The sequence below is a fragment of the Rhinoderma darwinii genome, chromosome 1 (assembly GCF_050947455.1).
Source record: "Rhinoderma darwinii isolate aRhiDar2 chromosome 1, aRhiDar2.hap1, whole genome shotgun sequence".
Classification (NCBI taxonomy): Eukaryota; Metazoa; Chordata; class Amphibia; order Anura; family Rhinodermatidae; genus Rhinoderma; species Rhinoderma darwinii.
Window position 1 is genome coordinate 253,236,496 of NC_134687.1, and position 17,692 is coordinate 253,254,187.

Here is a 17,692-nt window from a genome sequence, read left to right on the forward strand (position 1 = left end):
CTGGATTCTTCAAGGAGACCCCACATTAAAGCCAAAATAAAAGATCAGGACTCGAAAACCATGCTTGAAATTGGTGCGGAAATTTCAATTACCAATGTCAAACATGATCTACAGCATGGGTCTCAAACACATGGCCCCTGAGGCTATCAACTGCGGCCCGTGTGGCACGAAGCTCCCTCGGGAGAGGAGAGAGAAGGCCGAAGAAGGAGAGCACTCTATGACCCTTTCCCGCACTTCTGAATCGTTGGTGGTAGGTGAGCAATGGCCAAGCAGCCCCCTGTAGATAGTGCAACCCCCCTGTAGATAGCGCCCCACACACTTCAGTTGCTCTTCAAGTAGAGGAATCATTGGCCAGAGCGTCAGGGACTAAACATGACTGTGGTCAACCCACACAGACCACTGCCTCACAACTGTTCAGGACAACTACACATCTAGATGACAGAATCATCTTTATTTATGGCTCTCGCTTTCATCTGGATGGTACCTATGTGACAGGGTTTTCTGTTCTGGATGAGACTACAGGTACCCAGAGCCTTGTCAGGTTGCCATGTCACATGTTAGCACAATGGGCTGAACTGCAGGCTGTCCCAGAAACCCTTCTCCTTCAGCCCCCAGGGAATCGTACCAAATACAGCTCATATGTGGTCCGATCCCTCATGCTGCTGTAAAGGATTTGCCAGACACAGCTTCTGTGTCGACGCCCGTGGGCAATCAGTCTGCACCTGCTCCTATGTCTGTGAGACTGACTCCATCTTCCACCACTCAGGATGGCAGGCTTAGGAGTGGGAGAGCCTATCACAGCCTGGCCAGACGGAGCTAGCTCCCGCCCACTGTCTATTTATACCTGCCCTTCCTGTTCCTCCTTTGCCTGTGATTCTTCTATGCTTGTTTCCTGGCTTGCTGCTGCTGCTTGTACTGCTCGTCATCTGCTTGTAGTTGACCTTGGCTTTCTGGCCGCTCTCCTGCTCAGCGTTTGGTGCCTCGTTCTCTCCTGGTTTGACTCGGCTCGTTCGCTACTCTTGTTGCTCACGGTGTCTCCGTGGGCAGCTGCCCCGTTTCCCTGGCTTCTGTGTGCCCTTGTCTGTTCGTCTGTCTTGCACTTGCTGAGCGTGGGGACCGTCGCCCAGTTGTGCCCCGTCGCTTGGGATGGGTCGTTGCAGGTGGGCGGGGACTGGGTGGCGGGTAGATTGGGGCTCACCTGTCTGTCTCCCTACCCTGTCATTACAGCTGCACTTGGAGACTTCATAAAAACACCAGTACACCCAAAAGGGGATGATCCCTTGGTCCTGGGAAACAGCAATGCAGATAAATGGGCCAAATTGCCTGCTGTGTCTGGGGTCCTCTGGGAACCAGGCACTGAAGATATCCTCTCATACCGGATTGTAGTGGGCAGCGAACCTTAAGGAACAATCCAAAAGATCACTGCACCACAGGATCCTTGGCCAATCAGACAGGGTATCTTGTGCTACGGCACGAGTACTAACCCACTTCCCCTACCAGTAGTTCCACAGAATCTGCAAGCAGAACTGACGAGACTCAACCACCTGCTGTTAAGACACCTTGGTCGGGATAAACACTTGTCCCTCTTAAAGGACAAATTATACTGGCACGGAATGTCTAAAACATTAGAGGAAGTGATGACGCAACAATGCCTGGTGTGTGCCCAAGTAAACCCAAGAGCTCCAGCTCTAAAGCCGTTATTGCAGCGGGTACCTCCAGCAGAGGGACCATGGTTTGCAATACAAATCAACTACATAGGACCATTACCGGCAGGTAGCCATAATAGTCTCTATGCTCTGGTGGTTGGGGATGTCTACTCCAAATAGGTGGAAGTCATCCCAATGGCAAATGATTCGGCTGCTATTTCTGCTTGAGTCCTTTGGGAGCAGGTTCTATCACGATGGGGAGTGCCCAGAGTGATAGAATCGGACTGGGGAATTCACTTCATTGGCAAGGTAATGAAAGCACTTTGTGGACTGTTGGACATAAAGCAAAGCTTTCATGTGCCTTACCATCCCCAGTCTACAGGTATAGTGGAGCGAATGAACCGTACCATCAAGACATGGCTTTCTAAAACAGTGCTTGAAAAAGGTACCTCTTGGGTAACCTTCCTTCCAGCTGTCTTTATGGGTATCAGAGCCACAGGGGCATCTACGACAGGTATTTGAAATCATGACAGGTCGCAAGATGCCGCTCTGTTTTCCAAACGAACCTCAGATATCTGAACCTATGAAGGATGGTACTGCCAGGGATGTGTATCTTCAACAGGTTCAACAGAACCTGAAGGAATTGCTGCCTCATGCAGCAATGCGGATGCATAGACCGTATATACAGGGGGAGACTCCCTTGTTCTCTGTGGGAGAAATGGTAATGTTAAAGGTGTTCCGCAGGGCCGGGCCCTAGGATGCAAACTAGGAAGGACCCTACCAGGTCCTGGAGGTAATGGGTGAGACCATGCTGAAAGTACAAAGGCCAAAAGCATCCAAGAAAAGGTTACAACAACGACAAACAGTTTTTTGGATCCGCATTGACCAAGCCAAAGCCACCCAAGCCTCCCAAACTAAATATTGTATAGAGTTAGGTGAGGGGGGATGGTAGGTTGAAGGTGGATGACAGAACACATTATATAGACATTATCGAGTGATAAGGGAAGGCATGTTAAATACCTTATCCCTTAGCAGATCTCAGGATGGAGGAACATTGCAGAACCAGGAGTTGTGAGGGGTAGTTACCACATGAAAAGTGTATGTCTCCAGTTTGTGATACTAGTGGTAAGCATGATTTTGGTGGATCCAAGTTCTTCTGGGGATAGCTTGTAACCCATATTAGGTACAGATGATAGATAACTTGGGTTACCAAGTCTTGGACAGTGATGTCTGGGGCTTCCCCAGAGCCGGAGTCCCAGGCAGTGCGCTATTAGGTACTAGCACTCTGCCTTGGAGTCTGTAATGTAGTAAAAGGCAGAGTAGGGTGATACCTCCCTGCACTGCCATAGCGTTAAATAGACGCAGATACTATTGAATGTGGCGTCACTCTACCGCTGTAGCAGTCATAGCGGCTGCTAGCGGGGCCACTGGGCATGGGGGCGGGGCCCATGATGATGGTTAGCACGGGGCCCCCTCAAGCCGCGGCCCTTGTGGCAGCCGTTAGTTACGCCGCCACCAAGACAGGGGCTCCTCTAGAAGCAGAATCCCCGGCAAGACTCTGGCCGGAGATTCCACTCCTGGAGGAGCCATAATGCATTGTCAGCACCCGGTGGCCGAGTGGGACCCCCAAGGGTAGTGGGCCCCGCAACTTGCCCAGGTTCGCCGGGTTCTGACGACGACCCTGTGCTCTTTCTTCCCGCATTTCCGTCTCTGACCTCTCATTGACATCAATGGTAGGCAGAGAAAGGAGTTTTTGCTGCGTTTTTTGGCCGCGACGCTCAATGGCCGCAGCAGAGAAACGCAGCAAAAAAATGCGGCCTGAGGGAATTTTGAAGCAGATAATCTGCAAAAAACTCTGTGTGAACATACACTTAGGGACAGGTAAGTTACACACACACCCTTGTAGGTAATTGCCACCTCAACTGCAAAACTGACACTATTTTTTCTTTGCAGCTTACTTCCTGCTGAGCAGCTGATTAGGGGGAGGGGTTAACTGGTCCCAGGTGGCATAAATTAGCCCTCAGGACTCTGGAGAGCCTGCTCTGGTCGGCTGCTAAACAAGTGGCTTGTATATCAAGTGGAAATTTAAATACAAATAATAATAATAAAAATAAAAATAAAAAATACAAAAAATAACAAAGAAAAATTATAAGAAAGAGAAAAATAAAAATAAATATGAACAAATATTTGCTTGGGGTAGGTAGCAAGCATCCAATAAAAGAAACAATTTGTAAAAAACAAAAAACAATAAAATTGAATAAATGTTGTGACACTTGAGATATTGTCATAATACAATTCTCAATAACAATACAAAAATAATATAAAAAATAAAAATATGGAAAAAATATAATAAAAATGTGATGAAAAACAATGTTAGGTAAATCCAATAAAATAAAAAACAAAAAATAAATAATAAATAAAAAATAAATTTAAAATATAGATGGAAACAACAACAATTTGTGGTGATAGACTTTGTATAATAAATACACTTTTGAACCTTTGGGTGCTAAACATGGATAGGTATTTTGTATGCCATGATAATAATCTTTTCCTTTTTATTATTTTTTAAACTATTAGCTCCAACCTATGGGAGTTTTTTTTTATCAATTAAACCTTATCTTTATTTTACTGAGTTGTGATTGGCCATGACAGCTGTCAATCACAACTCCCAACATAAAGGACGCGAGAAACTGAGCGCCCATGCCCCTAGATGGAGCTGACTGACATCTTAGACCAGGGAAATACCAATTTGAAGGGAACAATTTACAATAGATAGGAGCGACGAGCGATCTTACCTTGTAGCTGAATATCCGCTCAGCTGCTCACAGCGCTCAAACAGCGTGTGAGCAGTGACTCTAGCAGCTGATTGCTGTTCCAGTCGTCGGCGTCTGGCCTGTTGCTCGGCGATGGGCTCTCCACGAACATCTGGAGTAAGGCTGCATTCTCCCAGCTGCCTTACTGTTGCAGAGCTGCATACACAGAGATAGGAGAAATCTCCACACACAGCTGAATATCAGCTGAGCTGCTCACAGTGCCTGAACAGCGTGTGAGCAGTGACTCCAATAACAGACGTGCTGTTACAGTCTCTGGCGTTTGGCTGGTTGCCTGGCAACGTGCTCTCCCTGTGTAGTACAGAGAAGGTCAACGTTCTCTGAGCTGCTACTACAGTCTCCTATGCTGCCTTTACAAATCCAAGCTGAATATCCGCTCAGCTGCCAGACACTTAGGCTATGTTCACACGGAGTATTTTGGGGGAGGAATATCTGCCTCAAAGTTCCAAACGGAATTTTGAGGCAGATATTCCTCCCCCAAAATACTCCGTGTGAACAGCAATTATCGCGCCGTTTTTCGCCCGCGGCCATTGAGCGCCGCGGGCATAAAACACGCTTTCTCCTGCCTCCCATTGAAGTCAATGGGAGGTCGGAGGCGGAAGCGCCCGAAGATAGGGCATGTCGCTTCTTTTTCCCGCGAGGCAGTTTTACTGCTCGCGGGAAAAAGACGCCGGCGCCTCCCATTGAAATCAATGGGAGGCGTTCTCGGCCCGTTTCTGCCGAGTTTTGCGACGCGGTTTCCGCGTCAAAAAACTCGGCAAAAGACCCCGTGGGGACATAGCCTAACAATAGATACTAAGTTTCACTGGCATTTATTGTAACTCAGGTACTGATTCATCTTACTGTGGGATTAATTTATTATTTTTCCAGATTGCCACCACTGACTAGGCTGCCGATAATAAAACATAATAAGGCACCTGTCAAGGTTTGGCACTGACAATCACACTTGTCTGCTGTCTGGTCATAAACAGAATAATCCACAGGTATCAATTGGCATATAATTTAGTGGCGTGCCTTGGGCATATAGACATTACCGCATAGTTTGCCCTATTGTGCACTCCACTTTTGCTAATCGACACTTGATGTATTATTTTCCCTTCATTCCCATCCACTAGCCTATCACATATAGGTTGTATGGGTTTTTTCAATTTATGGGGTGCACTTGAATGAGGGACCGCTTACCCCATCCCTGTTAGGCATAATATACCTCTCTAAGCCGGTCATTTCAATATTTAATTTTTATTAATCAATCCAAGAGATCAGTTGATCTCTATGCTTCTTGCCCTTCTTCTCCCCACTCCTTCCCCTCCCTTCTCTATTTGTTCAATCTATCTGGTGGTGTACACCAGGGCAAAGTTGGAAGCAAAAAAAGGCCTCAAGAGGAATTTCTATTACTGCTAAACAAGCGGCTTGTATATCAAGTTACAAAACCGGAGTTAAATAGAGGAGTTAAAGTCCCTGTAAGTACTCTTCTTTTATTTTACTTTAACAACTGTTCACTGTTTTTTTGTAACTGGCATAATGGATAGCAGGATTGGAGGTTTTCTTCAGTGCACAGTTTGCCATAAGTATGCATGACTGGAGCCTGAGTTCCAGGGTGAATACCTCTGTGGCAGATGTGAGAATGTTGGTCACCTGGAAGCTCGCATTAGAGATCTGTAGGAGCAGAATGCAACACTGAGGGCGATAGACAATCTTGAGTGGAGCATGTTGCTGACGGAACATGCAGTTAGTGGGGTAGAATTGGAGGGTGAAGACATGGGTCAGCAGGATCAGGCAAGTAGCTGGGTTAATGTAGTTAGGGGCAGCAGAAAGGGGTCCAAGAAAAGGAAGGCCAATAAAAAAGGCCTGTAATAACTCAAAAGTGATTGGTGCCACAGGCGAAACGCGCGTCGGGGCGCTCTTCTATACCTCTGGGTCACACTCAATCTCCCATATATGGGTAAGTGCATCTATCGGACTTAACTTGGCTTTATGCCGTTTTTCCAAGGCACCAATCACTTTTGAGTTATTACAGGCCTTTTTGAGTTAGGCATATTGTCCATCTTTGCACTGCTTACATTTCAAATTACTCCTATTTGATGCACCCTATGTTGGAGCTACATTGAGCTACAGTAACTGTGCATACCATCAGTGTATTATATATATATACTGCTATCAATGTATACATGTGTGATCCGTACAAGGATTTATTTTAGATTCTCTGTCTGTCATTTAGTTATTTTATCAATAAAGATGTTTAATCCTTTCATATGTTGATATGTATGAATTGGATGAATGTAGATATGGTCCAAGCTAAATTAAATAAAATAAATGTGCACAAGGCCCCGGGACCAGATGGGATACACCCTAGAATTCTTAAAGAGCTAAGTTCAGTTATTTCTGTCCCCCTTTTCATAATATTCAGAGATTCTCTAGTGACTGGTATAGTGCCAAGGGACTGGCGCAGGGCAAATGTGGTGCCTATTTTCAAAAAGGGCTCTAGGTCTAGGAAAATGAGGGGCTATTGAGGGACTATATACAGGATTATGTGACAAAAAATAGCATTATAAGTAACAGCCAGCACGGTTTTACTAAGGACAGAAGTTGTCAAATTAACCTGATCTGTTTTTATGAAGTGGTGAGCAGAAGCCTAGACAGATTGGCCGCTGTGGATTTAGTGTTTTTGGACTTTGCAAAGGCATTTGATACTGTCCCTCATAGACATCTACTGTGTAAATTAAGGACTATAGGTTTAGAAAATATAGTTTGTAATTGGATTGAGAATAATTGGATTGAGAATTGGCTCAAGGACCGTATCCAGAGAGTTGTGCTCAATGCTTCCTACTCTGAATGGTCCCCGGTTATAATTGGTGTACACCAGTGTTCAGTGCTGGGACCACTATTATTCAACTTATTTATTAATGATCTAGAGGATGGGATTAATAGCACTATTTCTATTTTTGCAGATGACACCAAGCTATGTAATATAGTTAAGTCTATGGAAGATGTTCGTGAATTGCAAGTGGATTTAAACAAACTAAGTGTTTGGGCATCCAGTTGGCAAATGAAGTTTAATGTAGATAAATGTAAAGTTATGCATCTGGGTACCAACAACCTGCATGCATCATATGTCCTAGGGGGAGCTACACTGGGGGAGTCACTTGTTGAGAAGGATCTGGGTGTACTTGTAAATCATAAACTAAATAACAGTATGCAGTGTCAATCGGCTGCTTCAAAGGCCAGCAGGATATTGTATTAAAAGAGGCATGATCAATAGAAATGAATGCCTGCCGGCAAAAGGCCCTTTTTAACAACTACAAGCAAAGTAAAATAACAAATTTTATTGGGCTATTTAAGCAAAGGACACACTACATAGAAATTAAAAATTCATGTTCACTGCTGATATTAACCAGCATAGTGCAATGTGTGCCAGTAACGAGATACAAAGTGTCAGCGGCTGCAGCACGCTGCATTGAGACCAGAGTCAGAGTCAGTATCAGAGATCAGCAGTAACAATTTTGAAAAATTCAAGGAAGCCCCCCCGACATGTTTCACTGCAGATGCAGCGTCTTCAGGGGTATTGGGGCTAATAACGGCGCGCCGCTGAATTTTCAAGGCTATATGCACGGTAGATTAGTTTCAGCTGTCACTTCATTAATGTGAGTGGCCAATAGAAATTGAATTGGAGGATCGAGCCTCCACAACAGTAATGGACAAGTGAAGGGACGAATAGCAAGCTCAGCATATGAGGACCAATAGGCCGTAGTATAGTGGTGCATGCGCAGTGGTCCACTTGGAGGAGATAGAATCCCACAATCAGTGGTATAATGGCGCGTGCGCAGTGGTCCACTTTGAAGAGAGAGAATCTCACAGTCAGGAATGGATTCCCGCTGGAGCCCAATAAAATTTTGTTATTTTACTTTGCTTGTAGGTGTTTAAAAGGGCCTTTTGCCGGCAGGCATTCATTTCTATTGATCGTTAATTTGCCCGCCAACTATCTGGGTCTCATTTCCATTGTTGTTAAAAGAGGCATGGACTCGCAGGACAGGGATGTAATAATGCCACTTTCAGGGGCGTAACTAGGAAAGACTGGGCCCCATAGCAAACTTTTGACTGGGGCCCCCCCTCCCCTGGGTGTCACACAACCCCCCCTTGTAGATAGTGCCTTTTTTACAGCCCCCCCTGTAGATATCTACAAAGGGGGCTGTATGGCGTTATCTACAGAGGGGGCTGTATGGCGTTATCTACAGGGGGGGGCTGTGTGGCGTTCTCTACAGGGGGGCTGTGTGGCGTTCTCTACAGGGGGGCTGTATGGCATTCTCTACAGGGAGGCTGTATGGCGTTATCCACAGGGGGGGGCTGTATGGCGTTATCTTCAGGGGGGCTGTATGGCGTTCTCTACAGGGGGGGCTGTATGGGGTTCCCTGCAGGGGGGGGCTGTATGGCGTTCTCTACAGGGGGGCTGTATGGCGTTCTCTACAGGGGGGGCTGTATGACGTTCTCTACAGAGGGGGCTGTATGACGTTCTCTACAGGGGGGCTGTATGGCGTTCTCTACAGAGGGGGCTGTATGGCGTTCTCTACAGGGGGGGCTGTATGGCGTTCTCTACAGAGGGGGCTGTATGGCGTTCTCTACAGAGGGGGCTGTATGGCGTTCTCTACAGAGGGGGCTGTATGGCGTTCTCTACAGAGGGGGCTGTATGCGTTCTCTACAGAGGGGGCTGTATGGTGTTCCCTGCAGGGGGGGCTGTATGGCGTTCCCTACAGGGGGGGCTGTATGGCGTTCTCTACAGGGAGGGCTGTATAGCGCCATACAGCCCCCTCTGTAGATAACGCCATACAGCCCCCTGTAGATAACGCCATACAGCCCCCTCTGTAGATAACGCCATACAGCCCACCTGTAGATAACACCATACAGCCCCCTGTAGGGAACGCCATACAGCCCCCCCTGTAGGTAACGCCATACAGCTCCCCCCTGTAAGGAAAACGCCATACAGCTCCCCCTGTAGGGAATGCCATACAGCCCCCACCTGCAGGGAACGCCATACATCCCCCCCTGTAGGTAACGCCATACAGCTCCCCCCTGTAGGGAACGCCATACAGCCCCCCCTGTAAGGAATGCCATACAGCCCCCCCTGTAGGGAACGCCACACAGCCCCCCCTGTAGGGAACGCCATACAGCCCCCCCTGTAAAGAATTCCATACAGTCCCCCCCTGTAGGGAACGCTATACAGCCCCCCCTGTAGGGAACTCCATACAGCCCCCCCCTGTAGGGAACGCCATACAGCGTCCCCCCTCCCAAAAAAATCCGACCTACAGTGTGTCCTACTAAAAGACATGTAACCCCTATCCACAGGATAGGGGATACATGTGTGATCGCTGGCAGCGATAGGGAGAACGGGGGACCGAAAGTCCCCCAAAGTTCTCCATGACTAACCTCTGACTTCCGGTGTCTGCGCAGCTCAATAAAAATTAAAGGAGCGCTGGTCACGCATGCGCACAAGCGCGACCGGCGCTCCATTCATTTCTACGGAGCTGCCGACACAGACCCCGGAAGTCCGAGGTTTGTGATGGAGAACTTCAGGGGACTTTCAGTCCCCCGTTCTCCCTATCATTGCCAGCGATCACACATGTATCCCCTATACACAGGATAGGGGATACATGTCTTTTGTTTAATGGCAGAGCAGGGAGATACCTCCCTGCTTTGCCGTAGTGTTCAGTGGCGTCGCTCTGTAGCAGCCATAGCGGCTGCTAGCGGAGCCTCCGGCCATGGTGGGGGCCCGTGCCGGCGGGCGACATGGGCACCCTCATGCCACTGGCCACTTTACAAAGCATTAGTGAGGCCTCATCTAGAATATGCAGTTCAGTTCTGGGCTCCAGTTCATAGAAAGGATGCCCTGGAGTTGGAAAAAAATACAAAGAAGAGCAACGAAGCTAATAAGGGGCATGGAGAATCTAAGTTATGAGGAAAGATTAAAAGAATTAAACCTATTTAGCCTAAAAAAAAGACGATGAATGGGGGACATGATTAATTTATATAAATATATGAATGGCACATACAAAAAATATGGTGAAATCCTGTTCCATGTAAAACCCCTCAAAAAACAAGGGGGCACTCCCTCCGTCTGGAGAAAAAAAGGTTCAACCTGCAGAGGCGACAAGCTTTCTTTACTGTGAGAACTGTGAATCTAATAGTCTACCGCAGGAGCTGGTCACAGCAGGGACAGTAGATGGCTTTAAAAAAGAGTTACATAATTTCCTAGAACAAAAAAATATTAGCTCCTATGTGTAGAAATTTTTCCCTTCCCTTTTCCCATTCCTTGGTTGAACTTGATGGACATGTGTCTTTTTTCAGCTGTACTATGTAACTATGTAACTATGTAACCTTAGAACTGGTATGGTTCATAGGATGATGGATTCAATGTTAGGTAGAGGGGAAATGGAAGGCGTTGCTCCTCCCCACAATTAGAAGGTACTGAGACATCGCCTCCTACTCAGGGATGCTAACCTGCCATGATAGAGACCTCAGTATCGGCCCACAAAAATTGTGTTTCATCTTCAATCAAGGTGACAACTGAAGTTTCTGGGAAGTTTGACAGGTTGGAAAGCTAAGTTGAGCACGCACACACTTAAAGGTGGTGCCGCAAGGGTCGATTAACGGACTGTGTTTGAGAAAGAAAGATTGTCGAAAGGCAGGACTAAGCCATTCCAAGGCTGACTGTGTGAGGGAATCTAAATAGCCTTACACGGTTTGGCACAATAAAATGCGATCGGCCGCTGAAAAGACCTGCTGCGCCGCTTAAGAAGAAAAGATTGTAATGAAAGATCAAGATCCAAGAAAGAAGAAGATCTAAGAAAGAAGAAGATCCAAGACAGAAGTTTTGTTCGATTGACTTTGCGTTTCTATAAACTTTGAGTTTCGTTCTATGGACTTTGAGGTTTGTTCGATGGACTTTTGAGTTTTGAGACTGGCAGGAAGGTGTCCTTGAGAGAACAGGTGATGCCCGGAGTACCTAAATCCAAAAGTATACTTCATTCCATCTAAGACTATTACCAGTAACAAGTGAGGTTGAGGGGCTAAATACAATCAAACAAACCCTCCCCAAATTGCATTGTCGAGTCCCCGACAGGAGGATTGTAAGGGGAAGTGCTCCTTTTATTATAGATAAAGTGATATATATATATATATATATATAGGGATATATATATATAGGGATATATATATATAGGGATATATATATATATATATAGATAGATAGATAGAGGGATATATATATATATATATATATATATATATATATATATAATAAAATATATATATGAGGATTTGCTTTGATCCTCCTCTCTCCTACTCTGGGGCCATAAACTAGGGACATGTCCTGTGATGCATTCCTGCATTGCAGGACGTTCCCACTAATTATATTACCCCCCGGAGTGCTCATGAGTCTGCCGGTGAAGTCATGTCACCGCGCCGACCCATGTGAGCCGGGCACGAGCTGCACTATTGTGCCTGCGCCTGGCTCAGGAAGGAGCGCACCCGCTGGGCTTAAATAGCATGCGCTAGTTCTCTTCTCTCCTGCTCCCACCACCAAACGAGACTCCCTTTCTGACCTGCTCCCACCACTAACGGACCCCTGCACGGACGCTCACCGCCACCAATGATCCCCTAGACGAACGAGCAGCATTAAGTATTGCATTAACCCTTTCCGCCTAGACAACGAGCATTAATAATTTCCCCTCTGGTGAACCCCATTTTCCCCCTGGTTCTTATATTAACCCTTTCCCCCTATACAATGAGTTGGTGTAACCCTTACCTCCCCTAGCTGGTAACCGCTATTTCCCCCCTGGTATTTAACCCTTTACGTTCCTGCACATTCCCCTGGTTCTGCACATTCCCCTGGTATGTAACCCTGCATATTCCCCTGGTCCCCTGGTACTTAACCCTTTACCTTCCTCATCTCCCTGGGTATTTAAACACTTAACTTCGCTTGGACAAACCTCCCCCTAGTTATATTAACCCCAACCTTACAACCACTAAAGTTAAACATGTTAACCCTTTCCATCCATTTACCCCGTAGTAACAGGGACAGTTAGAGTATGGTCGGGGTGGGACACAGAAGCAAGCGCGAGTGTACTGTATTTTATGTGTGTTTAGGTACGTCGGGTATTAGGATAGAATTGTAATATCTTGCTGTTATATATATTTTGTGTATTCTGTGTTTAATAGCTGAGTGTGATTACTGTTAGTTAATATATCTTGCTTTTATGTACTATACACTTGTGTCGTGAATCACCGCACACACACACACACACACACACACACACACTTAGTAATAGGGCAAAAAGAAGAGCGTAGTACAAAGCAAAATGCAGGGGAGCTAGACAAAACCCTAGTGACCCTAATAAAAGGAAATAGTAATAGTGGGTAACACTAGCCAGTGAACTCCACTAAATACGAGCCCTACTACACTGTTAAAATTTAGTTGTACTACCCATTCAAAATCTGTGTGAATTTACTGACACTAGGTGTCTCCCTTTCTGTAGTCTGCTGTTCACGCCTTTTTGTCAAGCAAAGTTCGTGCCTGGTTACAGAGCAGAATTCACAAGCTGCAGAAGGTGCGGGTGTGTGACTTTACTGCTTGTCCATATATATCTATGGAGAAGGGAGGGGGAAGCAGGAGGGAGAAGAGAGTCAGAAACAGATAAGCTGCAGACAAGTCTATGGAGAGGGGAGGGGTGAGCAGAGGGAGAGCATGAGCACAGTAAGAAACACAAAAAGACGCTATTGCAGCTGCTGGTAAGATTTCTATGTCACCCCAGTGCTGGATTCTTAGCTACACTGCCCATTACTGTTGTATAATCTCCTCCATGCTGCTGCAGAGATAGGAGAAATGGATTCTCCTCCTCTATGTGTTCAGTGTATAGAAGACATGATAGCCGTTAGGCTCTGCCTACTAGCTCAGAGACAACTGAGAACTAGCGAGTCCATAGAGGGGAAAACTGTTAAAAAATGCCATATGCAAGTCATATAATTAACATAATAGTGTTTTTACTTATTTACACACACATATTATTCTAAAAAGTCCCATGAAAAGTTAGGTACACCCTAAAATGACATCCGAGTGTAGCATTTTTTACTTTAATAATATGCTGTATAGAAACGATAACCGCACCAAAACGTTGTGTTTGAATCCAGCCGTATTATCATAGGTCAGAAGATGGAAAGAACATACCTCTTCCAAAGAAAGCTATTGACTGCATAGTTTTTGGGGGCCACTTCTCCACTGGTACAGGGCTCTAGTCAATACAGAGGGAAACATTAATCCAACAATGAAGCTATTTTGTCTGCCTCTGCAGTCAGCTGGAGGGGAAATTAACTTTCCACATTGGTAGCAAGAAAAAACAGGTATTCAAGTAAACAAAGGAATGGGTTCAGAAAATAAATATCAAAGGGTGCTATGGAAATTTTTTTCAAAGAAAAGCAGGATAAAAAGCAATATTGTGCTAAATTTATAGAGGCTATTGTACCTCCGCCGCTGGGTCTCGTACCTTGCCGTATTCCTAGTGCTCGTGCGCGCCCCCGCGCACTCCGGCCCCCTCTTAAAGGACCAGAGCACGCAAAATTCAAAATTACCCAACCACTCCTGCTGCTTCCCAGGACTACTTTAGGCACCATCACCATCTCCCAAGTGCCTGAGCAATGTTGTACTAACCCAGTGTTAGCCTGCGAAAGTTCCTGTATCCTGAATCCTATGTCCGTGACCAATTCTGTATTCTAAGTCCTGTGTCTGTGACCAGTCCTATGTCCATGACCAGTCCTGGGTCCTGCATCCTGCATCTGTGACCAGTCCGGTATCCTGTACTCTGCAGCCTGCTTCCAGTAATCCGCCACCAGCCTGCTTCCAGTAATCCAGCACCAGCCTGTATCCGCTACCTACAATCTGAACGTGTCCAGCTACCACCAAGGTACCATCTACCAGTGACTGCATTACATCTGTCTGGCCAGCAGCTACTCTGTTGTGGCGGAGTAGCCTAGTGGTTCTACAACCCCAGTGGACATTACGGGTTTGCTCAGGCCATTGACCCCTCTGGCAAATTCAAGAATACTGTTCAAGTCATGCAAGACGATATGAGAGATCTCCGACTACACCAAGATCAGCTAATGCAGACAGGTAACATCTCAGCCAATCGCCTGGACATTGCTCCTGTTAAACCCCTCGCAACCCCACAAGCTGCTACTCCATCTACTTCTCAGCCAGCTGTAGTTCCAGTCAGGTCCGGATCCAGAATGTCTTTGCCACTTCCACCCCATTACGATGGAGAAGCAAAAACCTGTCGAGACGTTCTCAAGCAATGCAAAATACATTTCAAATTACATGCTCATCTGTTTCCGTCAGATCAGAACAAAGTAGCCTTCATTGTTTCCCTGTTGTCTGGCAAGGCCCTGGCATGGGCGAATTCTACCTGGGAACGTGAGGGACTGGAGTCTTTAAATCTTTTCACACTCTGTTCGTGGAACCTGGCCGTACTTCTTCAGCAGCTGCTTTGCTTCTGTCACTTTGCCAAGGAGGTTCAACGGTAGGAGAGTACACCATACAATTCCGTACTTTGGCAGTAGTTCTCGCTTGGAAGAACGAGGCTATGGTGGCAACCTTCTGGCAGGGATTAGCCAGTAGATTCAAGGATGAACTGGCGGGTCCTGATCTACCTTCTACCCTGGATGCCCTGATTCTTCTGGCTAAATGCATTGACATGAGGTTCTGAATGCTCTCCCAGTAAGTCCTTCGAAAGAGAAGGTACTAAAGACTGGCACCTAATTTTTAGAGACCCCTGTTACCTCCTTCTGCTACAACCTCAGAAGAGCCTGTGCAGGTTGATCGGGTCAGACGTTCTGCTTAGCTCTGCATGTACTGTGGAAGAAAGGGTCATTACGTGCGTCAGTGTCCTATAACTCCAGCACCTAGGGTTGATAGTAGAGACTATCTTGGTGTATCTGCGTCCTCTGCAAAATTCTCTCCTAGACTTTCTACTACAGTCCTTATCTTCACAGATGAAGCATTTCATCCTGTTCCCTCTTATCTGGATTTGTGAAGCAGTCGGAAATTTTATACATGAAGCCTTAGTGGATCGTCTCCATTTACCTTTAACTCAACAAAAGAAACCCCTAGCAGTGGCTGGTGAATGGACATCTGCTGCTGGATCCAATTATCTATACCACCGAACCATTGAAATTTCAAGTGGGAGCTCTACACACTGAACTGATAGTCTTTTATGTTCTTCCCTGAAACTATTAATCCAATCCTGCTGGGACTTATCTGGCTTCGTAAACATGCACCGATTCTTTACTGGAATGCCGGAGAAATTCTCCAGTGGGGACCTTGGTGTTTACATAATTGTCTGCCCAAGGTTCATCCTGTACCTCAGTCTCTTCCTGGTCCTCCTTCACAGTATGCTCGTTCGTTCGCTTGAGACAGGTGACCAGAAGAGGATCCTCAACATATTATTGACCCTTCCTGTATTATTCCTGTTAACCCTCTACAGACCAAAGACATTTTCCCTGGGAAAATTTTTGTTCACCCAATTGACAGGAAGAAAATTCTCGTGTGGGGTCATTACTCCAAGTTGGCAGGCCATTCGGGCATTCGTAAGACTCTGGACTTTATCTCTCACCACTATTGGTGGCCCACGTTGCCCAAAGATGTTACGGACTATGTTTCCTCTTGTAACAAGTGTGCTCAAAATAAAATTACTCATTCCAGGCCTGCGGATCTGCTCCAGCTCTTGCCAGTCCCAAACAGCCCTTGGCAGCACATTGCCATGGATTTCATTACAGATTGTCCTCTCTCGGATGCTCCACTATTTGGATTATTGTGGACCGTTTTTTCAAAATGGCAGATTTTGTTCCTCTGTCTGGTCATCCCTAAGCTCCTCGTCTGGCAAATCTATTTATTCAACATGTCTTTTGTCTGCACGGATTTATCCTCCATATCGTGTCTGATCAGGGCGTGCAATTCACATCCAAATTCTGGAGAGCTCTGTGCAACTTTCTGGATGTGAAATTTAACTTTTCTTCTGCATATCCCCCACATACCACCCGAAATCCAATGGCTAGGTTGAAAGAATTAACCAAGTACTTGAAAATTATCTCCGCCATTTCGTATCTGCTCAACACAACAACTGGGTACATCTCCTTCCATGGGCCGAATTCTCTTATAATAATCACACGAGTGAATTTACTGCTACTTCTCCATTCTTGATCATTTACAGCCAACATCCTCGTGTCCCTCTTACCTGCCACATCTCAAGTTACTGCAGCTAATGTTTCTGATGGGAGTTTTCTCCAAATCTGGCAGCAAACCAAGTCTGCGATCCTGCAGGCGGTGGATCGCATGAAGAAGTATGCTGGTAAAAAAAGTAGGCCGCCTCCTCAGTTCCTTCCCGGAGTTAAGGTCTGGTTATCTTCTAAGAATATAGGCCTGAAAATTCCCTCTTACAAATTTGCTCCTAGGTGTCTCGGTTCCTTTGAAGTCTTGCAACAGATTAACTAAGTGTCCTGAAAGTTACGTTTGCCTCCTACCCTCAAAATTCCAAATTACTTTCATGTATCTCTCCTAAAACCTGCGATCCTCAACTAGTCCTTTAAATCTACTATTGCCCGCATGGGTTCGGATGATGTCTTTGAAGTCAATGAGGTTCTGGACCGCAAGAGGCTTATTGGACTAGAAGGGCTTTGGTACTGAGGAGAGATCTTGAGAGCCTGAAGAGAACATTGTTGCCCCAGCTCTCATTAAGAAATTCTTTCTGTGCTATGGACCTAAGAATAGGGGGCGTAAGGGGGGGCCCTGCATCTGACAGCAGTCCCCGCCACCGGGTCTCGTACCTTGTTCCGCGGCATCTGGCTCACGGCCGCCGTATTCCTAGTATGCGTGCGTGCGTGTCAGCCGCCTCTTAAAGGGCCAGTGCGCGGGAAACTCAAAAAATATCTAACCACCCCTGCTGCATCCCAGGACTACTTAAGGCACCTTCACCATCCACCATCTTCCAAGTGCCTGAGCAATGTTGTACTAACCCAGTGTTAGCCTGCGAAGGTTCCTATATCCCGAGTCCTGTGTTCGTGACTAATCTTGTATCCGGAGTCCAGTGTCCGTGTCCAGTCCTGTATCCTGCATCCTGTGTCTGTGATCATTCCAGTATTCTGTACTCTGCATCCTGTGTCTGAGGCCAGTCCGGTATT

At 46.3% G+C, this 17,692-nt stretch overlaps 1 protein-coding gene across 2 annotated transcripts in view; it reads right to left on the reverse strand.

Moving 5' to 3' along the window:
- The window catches only part of TBXA2R (thromboxane A2 receptor), a 195,236-nt gene that overhangs the window by 134,419 nt on the left and 43,125 nt on the right, over window positions 1–17,692 (reverse strand). Inside the window, exon 1 of one of the 2 annotated variants that reach the window (XM_075850321.1) lies at window positions 4,442–4,677. The exons of the other annotated variant lie outside the window; for it this stretch is intronic. The gene's annotated coding sequence lies outside the window, so the exon portion shown is untranslated. Of the gene's footprint in view, window positions 1–4,441; window positions 4,678–17,692 lie in introns of those variants that run through there. 2 annotated transcript variants of the gene reach the window in all.